Consider the following 13236-nt stretch of genomic DNA (forward strand, 5'->3'; position numbering starts at 1 on the left):
AGGTATTAATACTATGCTTGCTTTATTTCATTTCTTTATTTAATTCAAAATGTTTTTAAGGTTGTAAGGCAATTACCTATGGTTACCATAAAATTTGTTTTCTAAACTGGGACACTTTTTTTTTTTTTTGAGGAAGATTAGCCCTGAGCTAACATCTGCTGCCAATCCTCCTGTTTTTGCTGAGGAAGACTGGCCCTGAGCTAACATCTGTGCCCATCTTCCTCTACTTTATATATGGGACGCCGACCACAGCATGGCCTGCCAAGCGGTACCATGTCCACACCTGGGATCCAGGCCAGCAAACCCTGGGTCGCCGGATCGGAACGTGAGAACTTAACCGCTGCACCACCTGGCTGGCCCCATAAACTGGGACACTTTTGAGATGGAAAGTGGGAACACTAACAATAATTCAAATGCGTTAGTTGATTTCTATCAGGGATCTCAGGATCGTCTACGCACACCAGACCACCCCATACCACCCCATACTTATCCCAGCACGGGGAGCAGTTTACAACTGGGGTTAGCAGAGCTTCCTGGGTCAGTGTCCGTGACCACAATATGACCATATAGGTCAGAGATTTCAGACCAGGTCCCAGGACCGGAGAATCCCCTGCTTCCTGAGTGAGTCCATCTGTGCTGGCGGTAGACCTGCGAGGTCCCTTTACAATTGCTGCATCACCCAGGGACTTCAGGCTTATATCCTTCATAGGGATTTTGTGATTTATACCAACTGAGTTCTTACTGAATTCTTCCTTGCTTCCTTTTGTTGCCTGATTTGAGTAGATTGAATTCTCCACCACCAACATCCTGGATTCCTTTTAATGCTTCTGACCAGCCACAGCTCTGACGTCATTTTCATATCATCTCATTGGCTTTGGTATTTTTTTCACATTTTTTTCTGGCTCTGAAATGATAAATTTTTGTTCATGCTAAGGATAAAGGTCACCAACAACTTCCTAATAATCAAATCTGATCAATCATTTTTATTCCTAATTTTAATGGGCTACATCATGGTCAATTATCTGAACTACTCTCTCCAGCAACTTCAGTTTCCTTCATACATCTTCTCCCTCTATCTCTGTCAGACACACACACACACACACACACATGCTGCTCAACTCCCTAACCTCTTGGCTCATCCCTTAAGACCCAGCTCAGATATCACTTTCTCCAGGAAGACCAGGAAACGTGCCCTGCTCTGTGCTTTCACAGCCTCACGCTCAGCACACTTTCCTAACATCTGACTTCTCTTTCTGACTGCTCTCACCTGGGAGTTCCATGCAGGCTCAGAGTGTATAGGCCATACATCTTTCTCTCTTCGGCACTTAGCTTGAGGCCCAGCACACCGTGGGAAGAACAGATAGTAATTAAGAGATCCGACTCTGTAGTTAAGACAGATTTAGGACTGAATCCCGATTACCCGAGTTACATAAGTTTGAGAAGACTTCAAATGTGCTGAGTCTCATGCAATAATAGTGATAATATCACCTACTGTGCGCTTCTCAAGCATCACATTCCACCTTGAGTTTTATTATCTTAGTTTGTTGCATCTCTGTGAAGTTCACGGACCCCTGGGAGAGGTAACATTTTAAGCTGATATTGGACATTTACAACTTGCAGGAATGAAAGGTTTGATTGATTTTTTTTGGTGGGGAGGAGAGAGGAAAGACCACAAGGCCCCAAACAGACAAGGAAGCTTTTGAAAGAAGCAATAAGCACAAAAGAGAGGTGAGAAGGACTCAACTTCTCTTGGTCTGCTCATCAGAAAAACGGGGATTAGAGCGGCACCCGGGTGGAAAGGTGGCTGTAAGGGTTAAACGAAGAGTATATGGTTCTCAGTAAATATTAGCTATTTTTAATGTTGCTCTTGAAGATGCTCAGAAGACAACCATGACCCCATTCCCATTTATTTTTAAGTCTTTATTTCCAGACAACACATGGATTTAGCAAGGAAAGAAAGAAATGCTCTTACATTATTTCTTCTATTTTAATTTTTCTCTGCTGCCCACATGTGTGCCTTAAGTTCTAACAGTAGAATGAGGAGCAGAGGCCACTCAAGGGCCTGTCTTGCGAGTCTCTCAACGTCTTAGTCAGTTGCAGCTGCTATAAGAAAACACCACGGGCCAGGTGGCTTAACAGCAAGCCTTTATTTCTCACAGTTCTGGAGGCTGGAGTCCAAGATCAAGGTGCTGGCAGACGCAGCGTCTGGTGAAGCCCTGCTGCCTGGGTCACAGACAGCGCTCCTCTCGCTGTGTCTTCACGTGGCAGAAGGGGTGAGGGAGCTCTCTGGGGTCTCTTTCGTAAAAGCACGAATCCTATCTATGAGGGCTCCACCTTCACGACCTGATCGCCTCCCAAGGGCCCCACCTCCTAATACCATGACGCTGCGGGTTAGAGTTTCAACACACAAATGTGGGAGGGACACAAACATTCCGTCCATGACACCATCACAGCTCAGTCCTGACGTACTGAGCAGAGCAGATTATGTTTCAACTGTAAAGTTAAAATACATCTGAGCATCTCTAACTTCTTGGTCCTTTTCTATACGGAGGACAGAAAGCGAGGCCCGTGTCTCCTTAGAGCAAGGCTGAACATTCTCCCTTCACCAAGGGAGGGGTGTGGGGTTTAGGCTTCATCTTGTAGTTTGCTTGTCCTATAATAGAAACAATAATATCTATTTCAAAGGATGTGAGGCTTCTGGGATTCCAGGAAAGATGGCCATTCTGTCAACCAGAATATCTTCTTAATGCACAGCATTGTTATAGGGAGAGTGGAAAGTTGGACAAGATTTTTCTTCACTGAATCTCAATACGGGGAATCTCCAACTATCTGGAGCTCACCACATTCAAAACAGATGGTCACAACCGACCCTGGTGATCTCAATTCAAAGCAAGTGGCTCTGCCCTCAACCAGAAATACAGATGCCACGCCATATTTTATTCTTGGACACTCCACTCTTATTAAAGGTTATATAAGGAATCGCCACTTAAAATTTGCTGTAAATATTTTTTGAGAAAGTTAACTTCTAATTCCCTCTATAAAGTACTCTGCAATAAATGTATTGCAAAAATTAGACTTAAGTAATGTTTCCTTTGATTATGACATTACTGTGGGTCTTTACTCCAGTAACAGTAGATTGGAGCATTTTTCTTTTCTCTTTTTCTTATTTTCTTAAAATTTCAGTCTAAGTAATAATCACTTACTGAACTATAAGGCAAGTATAAGAAATTTAAGAAGGTCCAGTTAATTAGGCTTTCTGTGACAAAATAAACCCAATTCTCTAGTTACTAAAATGTTAATGTTAAATGATATTAGGCCTATACTGTATAGTGTCAGAAAAAACACACAGTTTTACTTTTTCAAAAACTAATAAAATAATTCATTAAGTTATTTACCACAATCAGGAGCGTTAAAGAACTTGGACTGTAGATAAATCTTTTATTTATTTACCAAATAATATTAATTTTTTTTAACAGAAAGTTACCTTCAGGCTGGCCTGGTACATATTTTTATATCTTTTCTTCTCTATCCCAATAAACACCAGCCACTGTTCCCTTTTAAATCCATTTCTTTCCCCTAGCGGCAGGGTAAAGAGAAGTTACTTATTTTGAGAACTTTCTGTAGAAAAATTTCTCTGGATACAATTTTATTAAGGTTTGTTGTGTCTATTTGGGAGTAATCTTTTTTCTAGTGACCACACTGTGTGCAATGATGCCATTGAGGTTTTTGAACCTGGATTTACACCAGTGCAGACATCTCTGGGGTCTTTATGCCTTCCTGGGCTTGCCTGGCTAGGAATTTGAAGGGGGGAAACATTTTTTACATTTATTATTATTATTATTATTAACTTTCTTACTGTCCTCTTAAGATACTTTGTTGACAGTGTTCTGCTGTATCCAGAGTGGCTACTTGCTACCAGAACTTTCATCTTTTTCCCTAAGCTTCCAATGCCAGACTCTAATCCACTGACAAAGTAGTGGCCAAAATGTCCCCACTCACTGCATCTCCTGTGATACGGGAGTATCATAACAAGATCTGAGTCACACGGAATTGAGGATCTGCAAGGACCAGGTTGTTTAGAATTTTTATTTTGGCCCAAATTTCTATAAGGTGGTGTGGACTTATATGCATTACTTCAGCCATGACAACTCGACGGCTTTAACACACCTAGCTGAGGAGGGGTTACCAACCAGCTTGGGCTAACTTTGTAGTACCCGTCCAGGCCTGACACATTCAGGAGGAGAGACGGGACCACTCAGTGGGAAAGCTGATATGGTTGGCTGAGATGATACATTTCATACATTTGTATGAGTATTTCCTCTTGAATATTTGATGATCCTGGAATGATCTGGAGAAGCCTTCAAAATTAGCGTGCAATTTAGTCATGTTTAAAGACATAAATTATCGTAGGTTCTCCCCCTCCAAGGCAACTGTGGGACACTGATGGATCATTGCTTGAGACCTGATACAGACAGCTATTGGCAACACCATCTCAGCAGCTTGTTGGCTAGGAGCTGCAAGTTGGGGAGGTATGTATGAGGGATTATCTGAAAAAAGAGGAAGCGACTGAAATATCCATACAGTTTCATAATTAGAATTTTTGTAAGGTGGCCTGAGTCCTTTCTTAGAATCGTCTTCAGAAAAACAAGGGTACAGGTGAACAGAAGGAATGCATAAGGCAAGAACAGAAGGGAACGGCAAGATGCTACTCTCAGAGAGAGACTCTAGATCCTTCTGTTGTCCTGTTGAAGATTCCTCAGACCAAGCAAAAAGGGAGACCACTGATTGTTAGAAAGTTTGTTTCCCTTTTATTCTAGGGCTTGCTATGAAAAAATTATCCAAAACTTGGAAATAAGCCAAAAAGACTATTGTCTGTCTTTTCAAAGACACATTAAAGCATTGTCCAACAAGGGTACCCAAGGGCCATCTGATTCTGGAAGGAGAGTGGAAAACAATGGCCCATGTCCTCAGCCAAACCAGCTCTCCACCTGTTTCTTCAGAGCTTCAAACTAAGAATGGTTTTTACAGTCTTAAGTGGTTGGGAAAAAATCTAAAGAAAATAAAATGTTTTCACATGTGAGATTCAAGTTTTAGTGTCCATAAAGTTGTACTGGGATACAGCCACGCTCATTTGACTAGACGTTGCCTACGTGCCCGAGCTTCACACACTCCTATGTTGTTGCCTCTTGGTAAGCAAGGTTTGCTGACCCCTTACCTAAGCTGTAACTTTTATTACTTCTTATTGAGAAAGGTTCAGACTCGGGCGTCAGATATCTTGTTTGAGAAGTTACGCATTTTTTTCACTGTTAAAGATGCACATGGTATCTGTTCACAGAAAAGACAACCAAAAGGGCTACAGTTTTATTGCCTTGTGAAACAAAAATCAGTTTTGCATCTAATTTTTCCATCTCATGCTAACATTCTTTTTTTCTGGTATTTCGGCTTCTTACATCCTCTTTGAACCAGCTTGGCCATCCCGCTGGTGCCTTTACTGAGTTAAATACAGCTCTGACACAGGCTGACTGTATATTTGTTTGAATATTGTGTGTTTAAGTTTCCGAAAACTTATTTGGACACATTCTTCTAAAATGGACTCGTTAAGAGAACCCTGTAGGGGCTGTTGTGAGTTCGAATCCCTTATGGCTGGCCATGCCACGCGTCTAAGTATTTGTGTGCTTTTATTCACGATGCACAATGAAGGAAACTGCGAGAGTCCCCTTGAAGGTGGGTCAGTTGGTCTCGAAGGACACAGCCCATACAAAAGAACAAAATAATGCCTGACAGCAGCTGGTGGGTGGGTGTCTGGTATCTCAGAAGAGGTTAGAAAATTGCTTAAATTTTGTCTGGAAATGCTTTGTCTGAAAATTTCTTTCCAGAAATGGCTGTCAATTACATCACTCAAAAAAACCAAACCAGACTTGGGAAAAGTTTCCCTTCAAACACATCACATAATCAAAACAAGCGCTTGATCCCTGACCTGAAGGTTATGGCAGAAAAGTCCAAAAGTCCAGTTTAGCCCCTTCTGAGTTCCCAACTCCTTCCAGCGTAGGGGTCTTCTAAAGGCTCACAGGCTCTCACTTGTTACAGGGACTAACTTTTGGCAAGAGAACATGCGGAGTAGAAACTGGACTTGCTGGTCACATCAAAGCATGTAAGTTGGTGAAGACCCCATAATTAGGAAGCGACAATAAAACTGAGGGTACCTGTGTCCTGCAGTGGTTCCCCTGTGAGTAACGGGTCTCCTGCTCCCCAACACAGCGATCAGCAGACAAGCTCCTAGAAAACCACGTCCCTGAAGGGCTTGCTGGTTGGCGTCTTCCAACCAGCCTGCGTGCAGCCTTGAAGACTGAATTTCTTTTCCCTTGACTGTCTGGACTTTTCTCTTTAGTTTTCGTCTTCAGCCTGCATTTGGCCTAGTGAGGCTGGATCTTGATGTTTGGACCTTGACTTCCTGGGAAAGACAGCTCACTCACATAGTAAGGAGGGACAGAAAACCTGGTTAGTTTTAAACAACAGCGATTACGCTGAATATGCCCAGACGCCGCTAGCAAAGCTCATCTCAAAGTTTGTGCTCTGGGGAAGATTTTTTAACTTTTTCCTTCTCATTTCACTTCCACAGCCATGCTCCCACCCCCAGAGTAATCCGCAACATTTCTGCATCTCAGAACATCACTCTCACCCATTCTGTTTAGGAGAGCTTAATCCATCAAAGGAGGGTAAATTGGATTATCCCAGTAGGGAAAGGATGGGCATTTTGAGAGTAAGGGATTATCCCAGTGGAGGGCTGGTGGTGGTGTTGGGGTGTGTGTCTGCGTGTGTGTGTGTGTGTGTGCGCGCGCGCGTGCGTTTGGGGCAGGGGGCGGGGGCGGGATGGTGGTGACCAGCCAGTGTTGAATGATGAAAATGTGACTCTGGATTCTGAACCTAGGTGTCTGGGCCGTTGTCCGAGGTGGGAGGGGTTCAAGATAGCGGGGGTGGGAGGGAGGCAGCGTCTCATGCCCTTTAAAAACCTCCTCCCAAATTGAAGATGAGTAAGCCATAGTTGGTAAATCAAACAGTTTATCCAGCAACATGTTACTCTATTTCCTTTTTGTCATCCCTGAGCCTACGGTCAACCCCATTCCTGCTCTGTCCTCCAGGAATTCAGGCAAAGGAGCAAATCCCCGGTCGAATTACTGTGGTAGGAAGAGCAAACCGCGTCCCGCCCCGGGTTAGCAGCTGGAGGGAAGCTTCGGGAACCGCCAGTTCCTTCTTCTGGAGGATTCTCCCTTCCGTGAACTCTTCTGGAAGGCAGATGTGCCTGATTTTACAGACAATACCTTGGACCCAGCTAATGCTGTAGGGTTCTCGTGAAAGTTAACAGGGCTGATTAAAGAGCAAAGCACACAGTCTGGGACAACACAAGTGCTCAAGAAACCGTCTCCGTTATTATCATCATTGACCCGTTAGTTATAACCGGGGGTGGGAAGAAACAGACAACGGAGAACCGGAAAGATCTGCCCAAGCAGCAGGACTTGGGAACCTGGAACTCGGAACGCAAAATTGAGGACGGGGGTGGCGGGGGCGATGCCACACAAGCAGCCAATCCAGCTGTCCCCGGAAGGAAGAGGAGGAGCCAGCGCCGTCCGGGGACTCTGCTTGGCTGTGTCCGGCGCTGCGCCCTTGGCCCCCCTGTGCTTCTCGGCCCCACGCGCACCCGCCACCGCAGCCTGCTCCTTGCGCCTGACGAGGCCACCGCGCCCTCCTAGCGCAGACATGGCCTCAGGTGGCCAACTCCACGGCCGTGAAGGTGAGATTAGCGTTGCCGGCGGCTTCGGTCCGCTCTGCCCTGTGCTCTCTCGTTCCTGCCCCGGGGGATCGCGCCTCCGGGCCGTGCGCCCTGCCTGTGCGCCCTCGTCGCGGCGGGGAGGGTCTGGAGCACCGCATCCCGGGCCGGTTCCCGCCGGGGCGGGGAGCGAGGGGACAGGGAACGCTTGCAAAGTCGCACAGCTGCAGCCGCACCAGGCAGGGCGTGGGCTGGCCCTTTAGAGACGGCAGTCTGGGGGCTGCGCCCGGCCCCCAACCCTTCCCAGGCGCCACTCCCTTCCGGGGAGATGCGCCTGGCTGAGGCTAGTACCTGTGCCAGGTGAGGGAGGCCTGCAGCTGGTGAGACCCTCTCCCTGAGCTCTGCCAGTTTCACGCTTCCGCTCTGCTAGGCTCCCTGCCCCGCGGACCACGTGGGAGAAGTGCGTGCTTGCTCTTTTGCAAGCTTCCGCCTGTGCTTTTTTTTTCCTTCCCCAAGTAGCCCTTCTCTGTTCTGAGGTTTTCCCCTGCAGCGCAATGCTTTGGGGATTCTGAGATTTCTTTACAGCACCGAAGTGGAAGACAGTCCAGGGCTCCTCCCTGTTTGGAGGACTCTGGCTTTAAACTGCTTTGTTTGCAACCTGGAAAGTTAGAAGTCAGTTTTCTTGTGCCCTCGGACTTCAGAGGTCTGCCTACAAGGGATCGCCTGCGGTGGGAGCTTGGGCCAGAGAAGGGCTGGAATTCTGAAGCGAGCCGCGAGCTTCCCTGGGGCTTTTAAACAAACACTTCTTTCCTGGTTGGTGCCTGGGAAGGAGTGAAGAGTCACAGAGCCAAGGAAAGAACTGGTGATCAATCTTCACATCTTTTCTAGGCTGTTTGTGATTGGCTAAGAACCACCTTACTTGTTTGACTTGAGAAATTCTTGGCTGATGGGATAGGAAGGTCCACCGCCTTCTCGGGAATCTCTTGTGATTCCCCGCTTTGTGTTCAGTTCTCCAGGGAGAAGACAAATCTCTGGGGTCAGCGTGTAATCAGCCAGAGGGATTCATTTATTAGGTCCTTGCAGCTCTTAATGAGACACTTATGATGGGGAGAAGGGGGGGTCGCAGTCACACTTCCTTATGAAACTCCTTTTGCCATGTTGCAAAGGATCTTGCATTCAACAGATGTTGGTAGAACGCCCCTCCCTCACCAGTCTCTGAGAACAAGGCAGAAAGCGTTTTTATGAAGCTCCTGTGCAAAGGAAGCGAGGCCCTTAGGCGCCCATCTGTAAGTGGGGGTTTTACCGTAGGGTTTGCTGGGACGTTGCGACTTGTGTTGTCTGCCCAGCACGTGGTTGAAACTTATTAAATGGTAGTGCTTCTAAGTGGGGGAGCTGAGAGTAATTTTGAATATCTTTTCTCCAACAATTGAATGATCATGATAGGTGTCATGAGCCCCCAGCCTTCAGTGGGCAAGCAGGAAACTCTGACCTGTCCCTTACAGGAATGTACTTCAAGTGAGATTGAAAACAGAGAGGGATGCTATTTATGACAGTGTCGCTTTAATCTGGTTCCTCATTCTCCCTGCACCCAGGGGCCCTGTGATATTGGGTTGGTGTACTAAGTGCAGAGTGGGCGCTGTGGTAGAGCCCCAAGGTGAATATTGAAGGAGGCAGATTTTTGGTCCTGGCGAGCAGCTCACTATAAAGTTGAGGTCCACGTAGTGCCGGGCCTGCCTGCTGCTTTCTGTCTCTGAGGATGGGAAGGAGACTGCTTTGCTGTTGAGAATCCATGATGCCAACTGCAGTCCCCCGACTGCTGAACCAACATCCCACATAGGAAACACGAGGTGCCAGTGTCCAGAGCAAAGCAGGCTTATAGAAGCCATATCCTATCCTCAGATCGTGGAACGTAGAGCTGGAATATTCCTTAGACCATATAGCCACACAAACCCCTTTTTGTGGACGTAGAGCTGAGGCCCAGATAGGTTGACTGAGGTGTCCAGACTTACACAGTTGGCCCTAGATAGTGACAGAATTGGGCCTAGAGCCTGGCGTTCCACCAGCTGGATGTTCTGAGGCATTTCTGAAATGTGACGTGTGGTCTCTGCTCTGTTTCGTTGTGGAGTAAGGAGATCCTGCAGCCTTAAGGCAGAGGGAGTGTGGAGTGAGGGCGTAAAGCAGGCTGCCTCCCTGTGCCCATGGGGCGCTCTCCCGTGGTGTTGAGAACAGCTATTGTCTGGGTGGACCTCAGGGAGGCGTCGTCCTCATCAGCCACGGGCGGGTGGTGTGCTTCACTGCGCAGAAGGGTGAACATATCCTTGGCATCCGGACAGGGCATTCTGAGGGTTCCTTCAATTGGCTATGGCTCCGCCAGGCAGCTGCACATCTTTTGCTCTGGAGGATTAAAAACAAATACGATGTAATCCTGGTGCTGTGGCAAGGAGGGGATATGGTACCCTCATCGGTGGGTAGGGGGCTCTCAAGAAATGGTATTAAGGGGGAGGGGCAAGTCGTGGAGTCTAGACTCTGGAGAACAGGCCTTGTAAGGTCTTTTTTTGGCTGGCTGTCTGTAGCCAGCAAAGGCCTTCAGAATGAAAGTCCTTCAGTGACCCTCTGAACCTGGGGGACAACCCACAGGCCACAATTGGAAACCAGATGACCAATGAGCCTTCATTTTTTGCCTAGGGACACAATGGCATTTAGGGCAGGACCTTCCTCCTTCTGTAGGACTATCCTGAACCTTGCAGGATGGATGGTGCATCCTTGGCCCCTCCCCACAAAATGCCAGTAGCACTCCCCCGAGTCGTGGTGGCAGCCAGAAATGTCCCCTGGGTTTCCAGACACCCCCAGGAGAGCTCATTCACGCTCAGGTGAGATCCCTGGCCTAAATCCCCGAGACAGAGACAGCCCGGAGAGGAGATGTTGGAGCAGCCAGGTTTGCGTGCTGACCAGCAGAGAAAAAAGAGATAAGGGGCGTTTTTTGTTGCTTTGACGAAGTTTGTTTTGATTTTGTTTGGTTTTGCTGGAGCTGGGAGGGTGTACAGAAACAGTGACAGGTAATAATGCATTATTTCATTTGATGTTCACAATTCTCTGAATTAAAGAAAAATCTTCCCCTTCTAGGTGCAGATGAGGAAACAGGTGATAGAAACTTTTGTGCACAATGGACTCCAGATCCTTCCCTGGGATTATGATCATGGCATTCTAGTCTGTGCCTCAGAAGCATCTACAGCGGTGGTTCTCCAAGCCCACCTGGGAATTTGTTAGAACGCAGATTCTTGGGCCCCACCCCAGTCCTACTGAATCAGAAATTCTGGGGCGTGGGGCCCAGGGTCTGGGTTTTAAAGAACCTCAGTAGATTCAGATGCCCACGGAAGCGTGACCCCCACTGACCATGGAGCTTTGAAAAGGCTGGGTGTCTGCATTTTCCCCCAGCTCCTCAGGGGAGCCCTAGTGTCCTAGTTGCCTGTGGCTGCTGTAACAGTTACCACGGACTGGATGGCTTGAAACAGCGCAATGTCTCTCTTGCAGTTCTGGAGGGCGGACGTCCAGGATGAGTCCTACGGGGCTACAATCGGGTGTCAGCAGGGCAGGTCCTCTTGGAGGATCTAACAGGGCATCCATTTCCCTGCCTTTTCCAGCTTCTAGAGGTCACCAGCATCCCCTTGTTCACAGTGTGCATCACGTTGCCTTACATCCCTCTGCTTCCAACATCACATCACCTTCTTCCTCATTTGACCTTCTTATGAGGACTTGTGATTACATTTAGGGTCCACCCCATAATCCAGGATAATTTGGACCTCACGATCCTTAACTTAATCACATAAGGTAATGTTCATAGGTTCTGCGGATTAGGATGCAGATAAGACCTGTTTCAGGGGCCATTATTCAGCCTGTGAAACTTGGCTGGCCCAGATTTTAGAAATTTATGATCTGAGCCGTAGAGTGGGGGTGCTCAATTCTGGCTGCACATTGGAACCTCCTGGGGAGCTTGGAGAACATGAACCTTGCCTTTCCCCGTTAATGAGACTCTCTGGAGTCTGGGCCCTGGGCTTTGGTTTTGACAGCATCCTGGGGGATTCTAGAATCCAGCAGAGGACCCAGGAGGAGCACTGGGAAGAATCATATCTTGCTTTTGCCAGAGGAGATTGGTTAAGTAAAAAACACAGATGTTCTGAGCCCTCAGTTATCTCTGAACAAAATGCAGTCATGCATCACTTAATGATGGGGATGAATTGTGAGAAATGCGTCATTAGGTGATTTTGTTGTGTGAACGTCATAGCGTGCACGTACACAAACCTAGATGGCACAACCTACTACACACCTAGGCCGTATGGTGCTAATCTCATGGGACCACCATGGTATATGTGGTCTGTGGTTGACTGAAACGTTGTTACGTGGCGCACGACTGCATAGCATTACTGTATTAGTTTGCTGGGCTGCCATAAAGGACCACAGCTTGGGTAGCTTAAGCAACAGAAATTTATCCTCCTAGTTCTGGAAGCTGGAAGTCTAAGATCAAGGTGTCAGTAGGGTTGGTTTCCCCTGTGGCCTCGCTCCTTGCCTTCCAGATGGCTGTCTTCTTCCCGCGTCTTCACATGGTCTTCCCTCTTTGTATGTCTGTGTCCTAATCTCCTTTGATAAGGACACTAGTCATATTCGATTAGGGACCCTCTCATGACCTCATTTAACCTCAATTACCTCCTCAAAAACCCTATCTCCAGATATAGTCTCATTCTGAGGTATTGGGGGTTAGGACTTCAACATACAGATTTGGGGGAAGCAATTCAGTACGTAACCATCACCTACCTGGGTGGCTTACAGAGGGGGAGTCATGTCAGAGATGGAGCCCCCAGTTATCTCCATGGATTTAGCAAGGGCTTATTTATTTTTTTGAGGAAGATTAGCCCTGAGCTAACATCTGCTGCCAATCCTCCTTTTTTGCTGAGGAAGACTGGCCCTGAGCTAACATCTCTGCCCATCTTCCTCCACTTTATATGTGGGACCCCTACCACAACATGGCTTGCCAAGCAGTGCCACGTCCGCACCTGGGATCCGAACCTGCGAACCCCGGGCCACCAAAGAGGAACCTGCGAACTTAACCGTTACGCCCCTGGGCCGGCCCCTCATTGTAGGTTTTGAACAGGGCTCCCAGACTGGATATTGGGCCACTCTGTCCCCATACAGCTGGACTTCCAGGGATTTTGGAAGGCCCTGGGAGGCCTCCAAGCCGGGTCGGCCCAAGAAGAAGGCCTTTTGTCTGTGTGCTTGCCAGACTTGTCAGTGGCAACCAGAGCCTAAGGACTGAGATGCTGAGATGAGGGAGTGCCGCCAGCTTGAGCTCTGGCTCCCTTGCCTCCTCGTGAGCTCGAGGCGCCCAGAGGCAGCCATCTCCCTGGCATGAGCTAGTCTCCACGGCTCAGGGGTGTGGGGTTTTGAGAATGCCGTCACTGAGTGCTGGGCTCCTTAAG

At 47.7% G+C, this 13236-nt stretch overlaps 1 long non-coding RNA gene across 3 annotated transcripts; it reads right to left on the reverse strand.

The window, feature by feature from the left end:
- Nucleotides 1-300: 300 nt before the first annotated feature.
- Nucleotides 301-8302, reverse strand: LOC124240645 (uncharacterized). Of its 3 annotated transcripts, none has more exons than XR_006888972.1 (4): nt 8117-8302; nt 6204-6468; nt 1268-2653; nt 301-904 (listed from the first exon to the last, which is right to left on the reverse strand). It is a non-coding gene; the product is annotated as an uncharacterized LOC124240645 (long non-coding RNA). The 3 variants fall into 3 exon arrangements; XR_006888973.1 differs by having other exon boundaries at nt 6204-7283; XR_006888971.1 differs by having other exon boundaries at nt 6204-8302.
- Between the last annotated feature and the right edge of the window lie 4934 nt (nt 8303-13236).

Source organism: Equus quagga, chromosome 6 (genome assembly GCF_021613505.1).
Source record: "Equus quagga isolate Etosha38 chromosome 6, UCLA_HA_Equagga_1.0, whole genome shotgun sequence".
Taxonomy (NCBI): Eukaryota; Metazoa; Chordata; class Mammalia; order Perissodactyla; family Equidae; genus Equus; species Equus quagga.